Raw genomic sequence first — 15,417 nt, forward strand, 5'->3', positions numbered from 1 at the left:
GAAATATCTGATATAATAAAAAGGAAAGGAGAACCTTCAAGGGCTTATAACGCGCTCGGCGCGTTAGATAGACGAAGGCCGGCCCAGCTGCTCCACCACGCGGCAGATCGGCCACGTCGAAGGCCTAAACCCAACTTTACGCCTCTACCACAAAGAGGCGCTGCGTGGAATACGCTTGTGGAGCTGGAACACGTAGCCTGCGCGGTGCGCTTCCACTTAAAGGGCGCGGGCCCGACCGGTGAGCGGTTGACGAGGGGCCCCGCTCGTCAGCTTCGTCATCATCTCCCGCTGGCGCTGATAGAGGGGGAAGGCAGGTCAGGGCCGAGAGCCGGCGCCGATTCCGGTGGCCCAGGCTGCTCCTGACGATGCTCCGGCCACCACGACACTCGGGGGAAGGTGTCGCGTCGTCCTGGGGGGCTTTTCTTGCAGGCGAAGCGAGGGCGAGCAGGGGCTCTGGTCGCAGCGGCCGGCCGACGGCGGCTCAGGCGGCAGCCCCCTGTGAAGGGAAAGAGGAGGAGAGGAAAGAGTCCAGGGAAGACCCCGGAGTTCTGTGTGACTGAGGAAGGCTAAGGGAGAGGGGGAGCATCCCAGGGTGCTTGGTTTCAGCGAAGGCCAAAGATCTGCCCACGACCATGGCGATAGGGGAGAGCTTGGGGAAGAGGAGACTCAAGGATAAAAGTGGAAGAGGTCAAAGAAGCCAATTTAGTGAGTGCACACAAGGTGTTTGATCTGTGGTTAGGCTACCAGATGGATTCCAATGGCTATGAAATTTAACAGGATCAAAAAATAGATGAAAATAAGCTTGCACACCAAATTTGGGATTTGCTGGAGAAGTTTTCCAATGTAGACCTGGAAAACCCCTAAAATGGGCATAAATGGCTTTCTGCTTACAACCCTATTCAAATCAATTCCCACAAATCCAATATTTGGTGTAGGGTCATTATTTGAGCATTAAGGCATGCACAAAAAGTTTGAGGTTAATTGGAGAAACTTTATAATGTAAAGTTTACCAAAGTCATAAATCAACAAAGAGGGTTTTGAGGGTCTTAGGACAAGTTCTTCTATTCTCCTTGATGTACCACTTGGTGTGGATGCATTATTGGAATATTAGAACATGTCCACCAAATTTGAGCACAATTGGAGGCACTTCACAATGTAGAGTTGCTCAAATTAGAATCTGGACAGATAGGGTTTTTGAATAATTAGGGGAGTCAAACCAACTTGGATTGAGATGGAACTTGGCGATATCATCAATAATATCATAGATGACATGCAAGAAGTTTACTGGAATTTATTGAGAATATTTCTTATAGAAATATTTCAAAATCTTGAAATAGGCAGGAATGGTTTTGGAGGGGTTTGCCCAATATTTCGAACATGACCATGTGTTGAAACTCATATGTATGGAATAAATATATCCACTGAGTTTCCCTAAATTTTCTTAAATTTTTGAAGGCAATAAAAATAACTTTCCTTCATATGAGACCATTTATGGCCTCACAGAAAGGTATTTAAATAAAATAATAAAATAACTTTTAAAATAATAATATTGTGGTTTTTGGAAGACATTTTGATAGTAGGTTTTAAATAAAATGTTTTGTGCAAAAATAAGTTCCCCGATTAAGGACTTGTAGTGCAAACCTCACCTAAGGGGTCAGAGAGTTCAATTCAAAGAAATGCCTTTTTGGTGAAAATAATATTTGGTAAAAATAGATATTTGTCCTAAACTAATGGCGTGATCATTAGGTAGGAGAACATGGGATGAGGAGGTGAGTTGGGGGATGGCAAGAATCATTGGGGATCAACACAAGCATACCAACAAGCAGACAACCAATAGTCTATTCATGCATCACAAGCATTCACAAAAAAAACTTGGTCCTAATTTTTGAAATAAGTTAATTAGTCAGGAAAGCCAAACACAGGGTGTTACAGATCTTACCCCCTTAAGAAATCTCGTCCCCGAGATTTCTAGGCTAGGGGTTGGAGAGATACAAAATCTTGATTCTGAGGTAGTCTTCATGTCCCCATGTTGTTGTGGTGGTCTTGAGGTGCTTGGTGATACCACTTCGAATGTTTCGCACGTCCTTGCCTGATCGTGGGTCGGGTCTGGCAATAAGTTATGCTTGACCGGGGTCAAGGGCTTGGTGAGTTAAGTTTGTGCAAGGTTCTGGCTTGCAAGTGTATTCCAAAGTCAGAATACGTGGCAAGATGGTGTGTGTGGGTTCTGGTCCTGGGGCTTCGCATGCCGGTCAGTGACATCTAGATGTCTCGTGTTAGAACGCACTGCCAAAGTCTTCGTGTAGTTTCCTACTCACGGGGAAGTCTTTGACTCCTTTACGGCAGGCAAACTATGGCTGCAAATGGTCTTCATCCTTGAGGGCGTTGCAGTGGTCTTCGAAGGCTTCTCGTCATAGGGTCCGGGTTGGGTCTTACCCATGAGTCTAAGCTCGGTGGTTCAGAGTCCAGGACAGGTCCTGTCATCTCGGAGGGTTGCGAGAGTTCCTGGATGAGCTGGCTACCCAATAGTATAGAACAGTCATCCACTCCCAAGGTGTGCGGCTCGGCGAGCGGGTGAATCACCTTTGGCAGGTCTTCACCACGACTCAACTAATATTCTCTTCCTGGGTTTGAACCAAGGGGAGGTTGTCTGATTCTTTCGCTTGCCCAAAGACTTCATCATCTTGAATTGTCGAGGTTTCTTGACGTCGTTGATGTAGTCGATGCGCGGTCGGTGGTTGACTTCTATTGCTTCTTCGTCACTGTCGTGGCCTCCTCGCCACGGCGGTTCTTCGTCTTGACTTGAGTAGGATAGACTTCCGTTGTATTGGGGTTTCTTCGAGAAGCCCGCCTTCTCAAGATAACACTGTACCCTCGAGAGGCATAACAATCGGCGTTCCCGGGGCTCGTCCAAATAGGACTAAGGTGTTCTTCCTCTTACTGGGTGAGTAAGTGTGTCATCAGTGAGGATGACCACGTACTTTCCCCAAACAAGACATAAGCAAAGTGCTCAAGAGTCAGGTGAGGAGAACGAGGACTTGCTATGGGGGATCGCTGGCCGAGGGGGGGTATGGTCCACATGACCTGGACCTTCTTGCCCATGTTCGTCACGTACACGATGGGCAAAGCTTTTAGGTTCTCATGGAACTAGGATGTGGGCGAACAGTTATCATCTTATCTCTAAGTACATTCCTTGGATGCCAATAGTTCGACCCGTAACTCGGGACGACATCACCTTATCTCATCAAGGATACCATCCCACACGGTCAACTCCACACTGCTCATGCTAGTAGACTCCAGGGTTGAGGGAAGAACTAACCCAAATGCTACAAGTATGGTGTAACCCCAAATGCACATGCATTACTATGCAAGAACCTCGGGGAGGTATATAAGCTGCTAGGGTTGCACTGGGATGCTACAAATCCAATGTCCAGCTAGATCATACAATGAACAGGGTACTGCATTACTATATTAAGGAAACACATAGTATACCAATCCAATATCTTGTTTCCTTTCTATGAATCCGATCAAGTGATCCATCAATCCGATCAATCATTACTGGACCTATCACTCCTACAAATCCAACATTGATGGGGTTCTACATAATCTCTTAGAGTCCTCATAATTCACATATTACTGCAAGAGTTACGTCATAGTATCCACCAACTTCCATAATCATGGCCAGCTAATCTCCAAGGCCAAACCACATAGGTTGTAAACCAATCTGGCAACTCCAAGTACACGCACTCTATATCCACCGAGAAACATGGTATCATGATCGAGATTATCGGGCTAAATCCAATTTACTCCGAACCATGTGGTATTTGTCATCCTCAATACTCTATTAAGATTACTTATTTAAATCCAAGACTCAAATCCAATAAGAATTCTACTTGATACCCCAAGTCGTTATGGTAAAGGCATCAAATCATGCCAACTACTTGCTAAAGTCATGTATACCACAAGGAATATTGTTGATCGCGTTTATGATCGTCCTACTAAATCCAATCTTACTCCAAGGACATGTATGTTATGCTACTATATCAACTTGTTCCACCAAGTTCACCTACCTTTATAAGTGTCTCATGGTCCACCAAAATAGTCTGGCTATATCCTCAAGACAACTATCATCATCACAACAACCTTTAGTCTAATACTCTATATCCAAAAACGGTCCTACTTATGGCATCAGGGTTGTGGTGCTACCTTAAGATTGAAGGATACTGGTTCGCTGCGATAACTCGTTCCATTAAGAACCCGGTGCTAGGCGGGGTTCATTGGGGACCTACACGTGTTCTCGCAAGTCCGTGTACTAGACACGTGACCAGAAAATTTGAGCTAGAAAGGCTTGTGGAGGTTAGTATGGTCTAGTGTGGTTTTCCAATCTTGAGGGAAAAGCACACTCCTACGGGTTGCGTGTGGTTAAGCATAGCACAGTCAGTGTCTTCAGTGTCAGCCATCCTTCGAAGTGGATCCTTGGTGCATCTTGCATTGACGTCTTCAATTGTTGGCAGGGGTGAGAGAGAGAGAGCACAGAGGGGAGTGTGTAAGGGTCTTAGTGCAATCAAACAAGCATTGGAAAGTCAACTCAAACAAGTGCCAAAAATCATTTTGAACATCAAAATAAGACGAGTGATATAACCGCATGCTTGTTGCCTAATCATAAGTGCGGCTTATCTCAAAGCACAACAACAAAAATAAGCAACACACAACATGGTCCATCCGAACCATTTCACGGACTCAACTTCGCATAGGGAATTCACGACTCATCCTATCCTAGGTTCTGGGACTTGACAGTCGTGCTTGCTTCGTGCCTTGGAGAAGAGTCTGCCAAGTCTTCTGGACCTTCTCATGGTGTTTCCACGCCTCTTGTTGTCGCTTGCCGAAGCAATTCACTTGAGTTGTAAAGAACTCTTGTTGTCTTCTCGTCTGGGGAGTTGCTGATGAAGGTGGTTCTTCATGTCTGCCATTGACAGGATCTCCTTGTCTTCACGATCTTGTCATTGTCTTCTTGTCTTCGAGGCTTCGAAAGTCTCAAGTGGAGATTTTCATGCATTGATATTTGCAAGACATGATAGAGTTGTGATCTGTCAATCATACTAATTGCGAGATCGACACCTAGAGCGGGGAATGAAAAGAACCGTTTTCCTTCTCACTAAGGTGAGGCGGACCAAATGGCGAGGTTCTCATCCACCGGTGGTGGTCAACACAATCCTTATCATTGACAGGGTCGCTCTATTAGTGATGCAGATCATGGTTTGCATATATTATGTCCAGATTATCGTAGGTGAAAGTGGCATCACTCTGGAACAGTGCCCAAGGTGTCACCGTCTTCTAAACCTCGATGTCCTTGTTCCTCATGGAGGTACTTTTGTTGGTGTCGTCTGGTCGCAGAGTTGTCTTCTCTGTCCTTCAGCACACATGTTTGCCTGAAAGGTTACTTCTTTATAGGCTGCTCACGAGGATTTCAATTTATCCCATGGTCTAAGGCCATAAGGTACTAGTGACCATCTGCAAGTTTTGAAAAAGTAGACGAGGAGTGTCAAGAAAATAAGGGTGGAAGGCTAAAGTATAACCTTCACCTTCCTTGAAGATTTAGGAGAGTCGAGAAAATATATAGGTTTTGCAAGTATTTTGAAGGATCTGGAAAGCAGTTTTATCCTAAACTAACGTCCGTGCTAACTAAGGGCTTCCTACAGTCAGGATGGCTCTGATACCAGCTCTGTGGGGACCCCGACGTACGAGTCAAGATCGCCGTGCTCAGTGATCCCAGAGATCAATGCTCACCGAACACAGATACCGAATAAAAGAGTCTTACATCCATACATACCGTTTGATACAGTAAATGACCACCTCGATCGAGCCTTACATATATAGGGCCTTAAAGGCCTACACTCCAAACTAGACCAATAGCGGAATTATTGGTTGAAAGCGTGAACCCATTCCATCATCCTTAACCTACAGGCATTCTGACTGGGAAGCATCCTAGCTCGCAAGAACGTCACCGAGTTAATCTTCACCATATCCTGTTCTTTCACACCTGGTCAATGAAATAACCAGTGGCAAGCCAATGAGTACTTTAAATGTACTCGCAAACAGCCCATGATATGAACAATGAAAGCGAAGGATAACAATATCATGCATCTTTGGTGTAAGTCATCTAGGTGGAATGATCATGAATATGCATCAAGTTAAAGAATTACTTTTGAAGAATAGGTTACAGATATCAATATATCTGTCGAGGGTTGAACCATCCAGGTTCACCCTATATGCCAAGTCACCGAACTTGGTCATATAATTACTTTCATAGCCACACATTTTTCAACACCACACACACTCACACTTCGTTTATGCGGAAATAACTGGACATAGTTTAAGCAGGATTACCCAACTGTCCTTGACCGTGGACAAGGCTATTCGAATAGTTTACACTCTGCAGAGGTAGTACGCTGGACCCACGAGATCCGGGAAACTTCCATGTCATCCACGACTCGTGGTATATCACATACTCGAGGTAGGTACCCGATCAGTGCCTTTCCCCTGACGATACTAGACAAAGAGGTCCACTCGATTGGTACCCAGCCCACATGTTGTACGTCTTACGAGCACCAACTCTCGACAGTACCAACCATGCGGGGACCAACGGTGTGACTGGAACTCACAAAAATGGCATAGTCGTCCTACCTAGCACGACCCCATCACGAGAGTGACCACACATCACTCCCGCCACTAGTAATGTGGCTCTTTGCTAGCACCGACCAGAGTAATTAACATAGCCCCGTCCCACGAGGGGTAACGTCGTCGTACTCGTAGGGTTGGGACGGTCGACACATCATAAATCTAATCCCATTTCCGAAACCATACTCACACAAATACTGGGTGCATCACTTCACCGAAAGTGACCACCTAACTCATCATCACCCTCGGGCATTAGTGGCACTCGACGGGGTTTTCATAAACTCTTGCTTTATGTCAACAACATGCTCATGGTAATGCTACTTCTATCTTTACTTGTCAACATGGTATTAGCAGGACCCTCGAGGGGTAGGGTCAAGCTCAATGCATGTGCTCCGGGGGAGCCTTCGGTAAAATCATATCAAATGATTACCGACACTTATAATCATATGCGACGGGAATACTTGCTATTTTAACATGCAAAGTAACATATGCTCAGTCATGGTCAAAGGGCTGCTTGCCTTGCTCTCGTAAGTCCTTGGGGTCTTCTAGGTCTTCCGCTCCAACTCCGAATACTCCGTCTACTCGTCAACTATCGTCGGAAACAACCACGGTAAGCCACACAGCAAGCAGAAATAAAAGTGTCCTATAAATAGAAGTTTTATTTTTCTTGGACCTCTCTGGTCATAAGAAAAATACCTGAAGCTTTCCATAGGAGATTTGAATCGTGAAGGATTTTTGAATGGATGGAAAGAGGAATAGGTGATTATTGAAGAAGCCTACAGAAATCATTCTCTTAAAAATGAGTGGAGGCACTCAATAAACAGAGCATGAATTTAGAAATATTTAGGAAGTAGTGTCACTGGATTTGGAGTTGAGAAGAATACTCTAGGAGTTTTCTAATATGGAATAAATAGCAATAGGAGGCCATTTATTTATAGCAACAGAAGTAAGTCACTTAAAAATGTTGACCAAGGTTCTAAAAATAGGGAATGATTTAAGAGGGCTCTGGAAATTTGAATCACTCCATTTGGAGTTGGTTTGGATCCTCTAGGAATTTGCAAAGGTGGATTAAAATATCTAAAGGAGCATTTAGATATTAATATTATAGGAAGGTATTTTGGAAAAAGGTGCAATGCTCAAATCTTGATAGAACAGGATTTTAGAAACGTGCAGAATTTTGAATCATCAAGTTTGGAGATAGAATGGATTTGATATTGCTTTTTGAAATATCTGATATAATAAAAAGGAAAGGAGAACCTTCAGGGGCTTATTACGCGCTCAGCGTGTTAGATAGACAATGGGTCGGCCGAGCTGCTCCAGCACGCGGCAGACCAGCCACGTCGAAGGCATAAACCCAGCTTTACGCCTCTACCACGGAGAGGCGCTGCCTGGAATACGCTTGCGGAGCTAGAACATGTAGCCTGCACGGTGCGCTTGCACTTAAAGGGGCGGGCCCGATCGGTGAGCGGCTGACGAGGGTCCCCGCCCGCCAGCTTCGTCATCATCCTCCCGCTCGGGCTGATAGAGGGGGAAGGCAGGTCAGGGCCGAGAGCCGGCGCCGATTCCGGTGGCCCAGGTTGCTGCTGGCGCTGCTCCGGCCACCAGGGCACTCGGGGGAAGGTGCTGCGTCGGCCTGGGGGGGCTTTTCTTGCACGCGAAGCAAGGGTGAGTAGGGGCTCTGGTCGCCGCGGCCGGCCGACGGCGGCTCAAGCGGCAGCCCCCTGCAAAGGGAAAGAGGAGGAGAGGAAAGAGTCCAGGGAAGACCCCGGGGTTCTAGGTGACTGAGGAAGGCTCAAGGGAGAGGGGCAGCGTCTCGGGGTGCTCGGTTTTGGCGAAGGCCGAAGATCTACCCACGACCATGGGGATAGGGGGGAGCTTGGGGAAGAGGAGACTCAAGGATAAAAGTGGAAGAGATCAAAGAAGCCAATTTAGTGAGTGCACACAAGGTGTTTGATCTGTGGTTAGGCTACCAGATGGATTCCAATGGCTATGAAATTTAACAGGATCAAAAAATAGATGAAAATAAGCTTGCACACCAAATTTGGGATTTTCTGGAGAAGTTTTCCAATGTAGACCTGGAAAACCCCTAAAATGGGCAGAAATGGCATTATGCTTACAACCCTATCCAAATCAATTCCCACAAATCTAATATTTGGTGTAGGGGCATTATTTGAGCATTAAGGCATGCACAAAAAGTTTGAGGTTAATTGGAGAAACTTTATAATGTAAAGTTTACAAAGTTAGAAATTAACAGAGAGGGTTTTGAGGGTCTTAGGACAAGTTCTTCTATTCTCCTTGATGTACCACTTGGTGTGGATGCATTATTGGAATATTAGAACATGTCCACCAAATTTGAGCACAATTGGAGACACTTCACAATGTAGAGTTGCTCAAATTTAAATCTGGACAGATAGGGTTTTAGAATAATTAGGGGAGTCAAATCAACTTGTATTGAGATGAAACTTGGCAAGATCATCAATAATATCATAGATGACATGCTAGAAGTTTACTGGAATTTATCGAGAATAGTTCTTATAGAAATATTTCAAAATCTTGAAGTAGGCAGGAATGGTTCTGGAGGGGTTTGCACAATATTTCGAACATGACCATGTGTTGAAACTCATATATATGGAATAAATATATCCACTGAGTTTCCCTAAATTTTCTTAAATATTTTGAAGGCAATAAAAATAAGTTTCCTTCATATGAGACCATTTATGGCCTCACAGAAAGGTATTTATATAAAATAATAAAATAATTTTTAAAATAATAATATTGTGGTTTTTGGAAGACATTTTGATAATAGGTTTTAAATAAAATATTTGGTGCAAAAATAAGTCCCCCAATTGAGGACTTGTAGTGCAAACCTCACCTGAGGGGTCAGAGAGTTCAATTCAAAGAAATGCCCTTTTGGTGAAAATAATATTTGGTAAAAATAGATATTTGTCCTAAACACATGGCATGATCATTAGGCAGGAGAACATGGGATGAGAAGGTGAGCTGGAGGATGGTAAGAATCATTGGGGATCAACACAAGCATACGAGCAAGCAGGCAACCAATAGTCAATTCACGCATCACAAGCATTCACAAAAAATTTAATTGGTCCTAATTTTTGAAATAAGTTAATTAGTCAGGAAAGCCAAACACAGGGTGTCACAGTAATCCACTCGGGTTCCTTGGTTGGACCAAAAACTCTTGAATTCATCCTAGTCAAAGTTCGATCCATTGTCCGTGATGATGTTGTGCGGAACTCCAAATCTGGAAGTGATTTCTCTCATGAACTTGATTGCAGTACGTGGATCTAGCTTTTTGATTGGCTTGGCCTCTATCCACTTGGTGAATTTGTCGATGCAGCCAGCAAATGAGTGAATACACCCTGCCCTGTTTGGAAGGGTCCGACCATGTCCAAGCCCCACACAACAAATGGCCATATGAGGAGGGTTGTATTCAGAGCACACGATGGCTTGTGCGATTTGTTGGAGTAAAAACTGGCAGCCTTCGCAGTGGTCCACAATTTCTTTGGCCATTTCACTCACTTGCGCCACAAGAATCCAGCTTGGAATGCTTTGGTGACGATTACCCTGGAGGACGCATGATGACCACAGGTTCCCGAGTAGATTTCCTCCAAAATCAGTCGGCCTTCCTCAAGGGAAATGCACCGCTGAGCTACGCGAGTCACACTTTCCTTATAGAGTTGATCTCCCATGACCGTGATGGGCTTCGACCTGCGAACGATCTGTCTAGCTTCGACTTCATCTTTCGGTAGCTGTGGCCTCAGGATGTATGTGATATATGGTATTGTCCACTCAGACGTGACCACTCAAATCTCCATGATCAGATCGACAATTGTTGGGATTTCAACTTCAGTCGGATCAGATGTACTTGCAGGCTGAGGAGGTTCTTCAATGAATGGATCTTCCTGGACTGAAGTAGCATGTATGTGTTCTAAACAAACATCAGTAGGCACAATTTTTCAAGTGGATCCGATTTTTGCCAACTCATCAACAACTTGATTATTCAATCGAGGAACATGATGAAGTTCTAAACCTACAAATCTTTTCTCAAGCTTTCTTACTGTGTTGCAGTATCCAGTCATGGTAGGGTTTATCACATCCCATTCTTTCATCACTTGATTAACCACTAGATCCGAGTCACCGTATACCATCAAGCGTCGGACGCCGAGCGAGATGGCCATATGCAACCCGTAGAGGAGAGCTTCATACTCCGCCTCGTTTTTTAGAAGAATCAAAGTGAATCTGCAATATGTAACTGAGCTTATCGCCCCTCGGGGATATAAAAACTTCGCCTGCGCCAGAACCATTCAACACCTTTGAGTCTTCAAAGAACATAATCCAGTGTGCCGAGTGGATCATAGGTGGTTGTTGTTGTTCTACCCATTCGGCCATGAAATCCGTCAGAGCTTGAGATTTGATGGCTTTCTTGTCTTCGAACTTTATGTCGCAATATAGTAGCTCCATTGACCATTTCGCCACTCGGCCTGATGTATCCCGATTGTGAAGGATTTCTAACAATGGGGCATCGCTGACAACAGACACCGAGTGATCTTAAAAATAATGAGCCACCTTCTTTGCAGTCATGTAAATCCCATAGAGAAGCTTCTGATAGTGGGGATATCTCTTCTTGGAAGGAGTCAATACCTCAGAAACATAATACACTGGGCGCTGAATCTTATAGGCCTTGCCTTCCACCTCTCGCTCGACCGTTAGGACTGTGCTGACAACTTGATTTGTAGCCGCGATGTATAAGAGGAGTGGCTCTTTGCTGTACGGAGCAGCAAGAACCGACTGGGTGGATAGCAGAGTCTTTAACTCGACAAATGCAACTTTTGCTAATCGCTCGCATCCCGCAGTCGAGTTGACAATCTGATCTAGGGGGAGCGAGAAGTGATCTTTTAGGCAGACCCGATTGATATGCTTGAAGTCGATGCACATTCGGAGTGACTTTTCCTTCTTAGGCACCATGACGACATTCACGAGCCACTCGGAGTGGTAAACCTCGCGAATGAACTTGGCCTCTAGGATCTTAGCCACTTCTTCATCGATTGCTTTTCTCTTCTGCGTGGCGGACCGACGCAGATGTTCCTTGATAGGCCGAGCCTTGTGGTCGACTCTCAGTCGGTGCTTAGCCAGTTCCCTGGGCACACCAGGCATCTCATCGGGCTTCCATGCAAAGATGTCCCAGTTCTCATGGATGAACTGGATGAGCTCGGTTTACTATTTAGGATCAAGAGTTGTTGAGATGTTGGTCAGGGCAGCGGTGGGATCCGTCGGGTGGATGTTGACTTTCTTGAGTTCCCCTGTCGACCGGAATGCAGACTCAGAGGCTGGCTTCTTCGAGCGCATCAGTTCAGCTGGGTCTGCTGTCTTCCGGTACTCATCAAGCCCCACCATTGCCAGCTGCTCGTCGGTGATCTTGGAGCCCTGCTGCAAACACTCTTCTGCCCTGTGCTGATTGCTGGTGATGGTGATGACTCCCTTTGGCCCTGGCATCTTCATCTTCAGGTATACGTAACATGGTCGGGCCATGAAACATACATAAGCTGGACGACCAAGTATGGCGTGGTAGGCACTCTGGAAGTCTACCACCTGGAACGTGAATTTCTCTTTGCGGAAGTTCTTGTCAGAGCCGAAAACGACGTCTAACGCGATCTGGCCGAGTGACTTGGCCTTCTTCCCTGGGATCACTCCGTGGAACTGCGTACTGCTCTCGCTGAGTTTGGACATCAGAATGCCCATCCCTTTGAGAGTGTCGGCGTACATGATATTCAAGCCACTCCCTGCGTCCATCAGCACCTTGCGGAGCCGAACTCCTTCAACCACTAGATCGACAACAAGAGCATGGCGTCCCGGGGTGGGTATATGGGTTGGGTGATCCGACTGGTCGAAGGTGATGGCAATCTGCGACCACTTGAGATATGTTGGGGCGGAAGGAGGTGCCATGTTGACTTCTCGGTTGACCACCTTCAGTCGACTCTTGCTTTCGACGTCAGCAAAGATCATCAGAGTGGCATGGACTTTTGGGAAAGGGACTTTTTTCTCGTCGACCTCCTTCTCTGGCTCTTTCTCACTCGACTGATCCTCTCCGAATTTCTGGATCAATAGCCGGCACTATCGAGTGGTATGCTTAGGCACTATAGTGTTGCCTTCTTCATCTATTTTCGTGTGGATTGCACACGGCTGATCAAGGACATATGGTCCCGACTGCTTTTTGAATTTCTTGGGGGGGGGGGATTGACCCTTGGCCTTTCCCTTGAACTTTCCTGCCCCCAGAGTGGCTGCTTCTACCGGCGGTATGCGCTCCACCTTCTGCTTCTGTTTTCGGTTGGAATTGGCATCTCCATCGACTGCTTTGCCTTTGTCGCTGCGGAGGCGGTCTTCTTCTTCTCCATTGGCATAGCGGGTTGCTATCTCCATCATCTTGCTCATGGACATGTCACATTTCCGACCGAACTTCAAGTACAACTCTCGGTACCTGATGCCTGCTTTGAAAGCGCAGACTGCCTAATGCTCGGTGACATTCTCCACCGTGTGGTGGAGAGTGGTCCAGCACTGGATAAAGTCGCACAAAGACTCACTCGGCTTCTGGATACAATGTTGTAGCTCGGTGAGACCAGTAGGGCACTTGCAGGTGCCCTCGAAGGTCTTGATGAACACTCGGTCCAAGTCTGCCCAGCAGTATATGCTTGAAGGAGCTAGTTGATTCAGCCAAGCACGGGACGAACCATCCAGCATCAGGGGCAAGTGCTTCATTGTGACATTGTCGTTACCGCCGCCGATCTGAACTGCCACTCGGTAATCATCTAACCATGTTTCCGGCTTGGATTCCCCGGTGAACTTGCTTATTCTGGCCGCCAACCTGAAGTTGGGGGCAATATCAGCGGAGCGGATTGCTCGGCTGAAACACTCGAGGCCAGAGATGACAGAGCCACTTCCACTCGGACGATCTCCGTCGTAAGCATCACGATGGGCTCGACCTCTATCAACTCTCTTCTAAGCGAGATAGTCCCTTATATCACGCCTTTGGTCGCGTTCATCGCCCACCGATCGCCTTTCGTCGTAGTGCCGGGGCACGTACGAACCACTCCGCGGAGGAGAGCGTGAACGATGGAGATCATCGCGATTGAACCGAGGGGGAAGCGGATTCTGCCCTAGCCTCTGTATCGATCTTCTCGATGATCTCCTCCTCTGCGATGTTGGGGAGAACCTGGGCTGTAAACCGACCAAATTGTGTCTGCTTGGACGGAATTGTTGTACATTCTGTTGTGAGACTAAGAAACAGCGGAATTTTGCTGCTGCGTCGCCTGCAACAGTGCGCGGATCTGCTCCAAACCTCTGCCCGCTTCTGAATTCTTCGGCTGGATGGAGTCTGCAATCCTTGCGGCTGCAGCCAAGTTGAGGACGGGCGTGCGGAATACCTCAATGTTGTTCTGATGAGAAGGCCGACCGGACGTCGGAGGGCGTTCATGAGGACGTGCGCCCAAAGTCTCTATGGCTTCCCGCTTGCCCCGACTTGTACTTGGCGGGCTCTCGTGTGAGCCGGCCATGAAGATCTCCGCCACGGGGCTGCATCTCTCGCACTCGGAAGAAGAGCCAGACGGATCTGACACCGAGTGGGAGGCAGCACATGGAGGTGTAGCAGGCTCGATGGCCGCCACCTACGGTGAAGACGCCTGACGAGCGAGCGCATGGCGCACCCAGCACTGGAGCCGCGAGCGACCGGATTGCTTGTTGCGACGCGCGATGGGGAGCGCAGTCGACGGCTGGCGGAGAAGAACCCCGCAGGAACTAGCACGGAAGAATGTCGCTCCGCGAACTAGAAGTGCCTCGACGTCGAGAGGCGCCTCCCGAAGCCATGCCGAATCGTCGACGACGAAAACGAGTGTGCCGAAGACGATCTCGTGGCCCAAGCACAAATCGCCGCCGGAAGACATGGTGAAGGAGAAAAACGCAAACTTGGCGGAAGTCGCCTAGACGCCTGCCCCACGGTGGGAGCAAACTGTCGTGGGAATAAGTCTGACACTAGATGAGTAGGGTACAGAAGTAGAGGGTAGAGTCCTAGCTACGACAAGGTTGTATGAGTTCACTGTTGGGGAACGTCGCATGGGAAACAAAAAATTTCCTACGCGCACGAAGACCTATCATGGTGATGTCCATCTACGAGAGGGGATGAGTGATCTACGTACCCTTGTAGACCGTACAGCAGAAGCGTTAGTGAACGCGGTTGATATTGTGGAACGTCCTCACGTCCCTCGATCCGCCCCGCGAACAATCCCGCGATCAGTCCCACGATCTAGTACCGAACGGACGGCACCTCGCGTTCAGCACACGTACAGCTCGACGATGATCTCGGCCTTCTTGATCCAGCAAGAGAGACGGAGAGGTAGAAGAGTTCTCCGGCAGCGTGACGGCGCTCCGGAGGATGGTGATGACCTTGTCTCAGCAGGGCTTCGCCCGAGCTCCGCAGAAACGCGATCTAGAGGATAAACCGTGGAGGTATGTGGTCGGGCTGCCGTGGAAAAGTCGTCTCAAATCAGCCCTAAAACCTCTGTATATATAGGTGGGAGGGAGGGGACCTTGCCTTGGGGCTCAAGGAGCCCCAAGGGGGTCGGCCGAGTCCAAGGGGGAAGGCTCCCCCCCCAAACCGAGTTGGACTTGGTTTGGTGCGCGGGAGTCCTTCCTTCCCTTCCCACCTCCTCATTTTTTTCTTTTCTCTTTGATTTT

This window comes from Hordeum vulgare, chromosome 1H (genome assembly GCF_904849725.1).
Source record: "Hordeum vulgare subsp. vulgare chromosome 1H, MorexV3_pseudomolecules_assembly, whole genome shotgun sequence".
NCBI classification, from domain to species: domain Eukaryota; kingdom Viridiplantae; phylum Streptophyta; class Magnoliopsida; order Poales; family Poaceae; genus Hordeum; species Hordeum vulgare.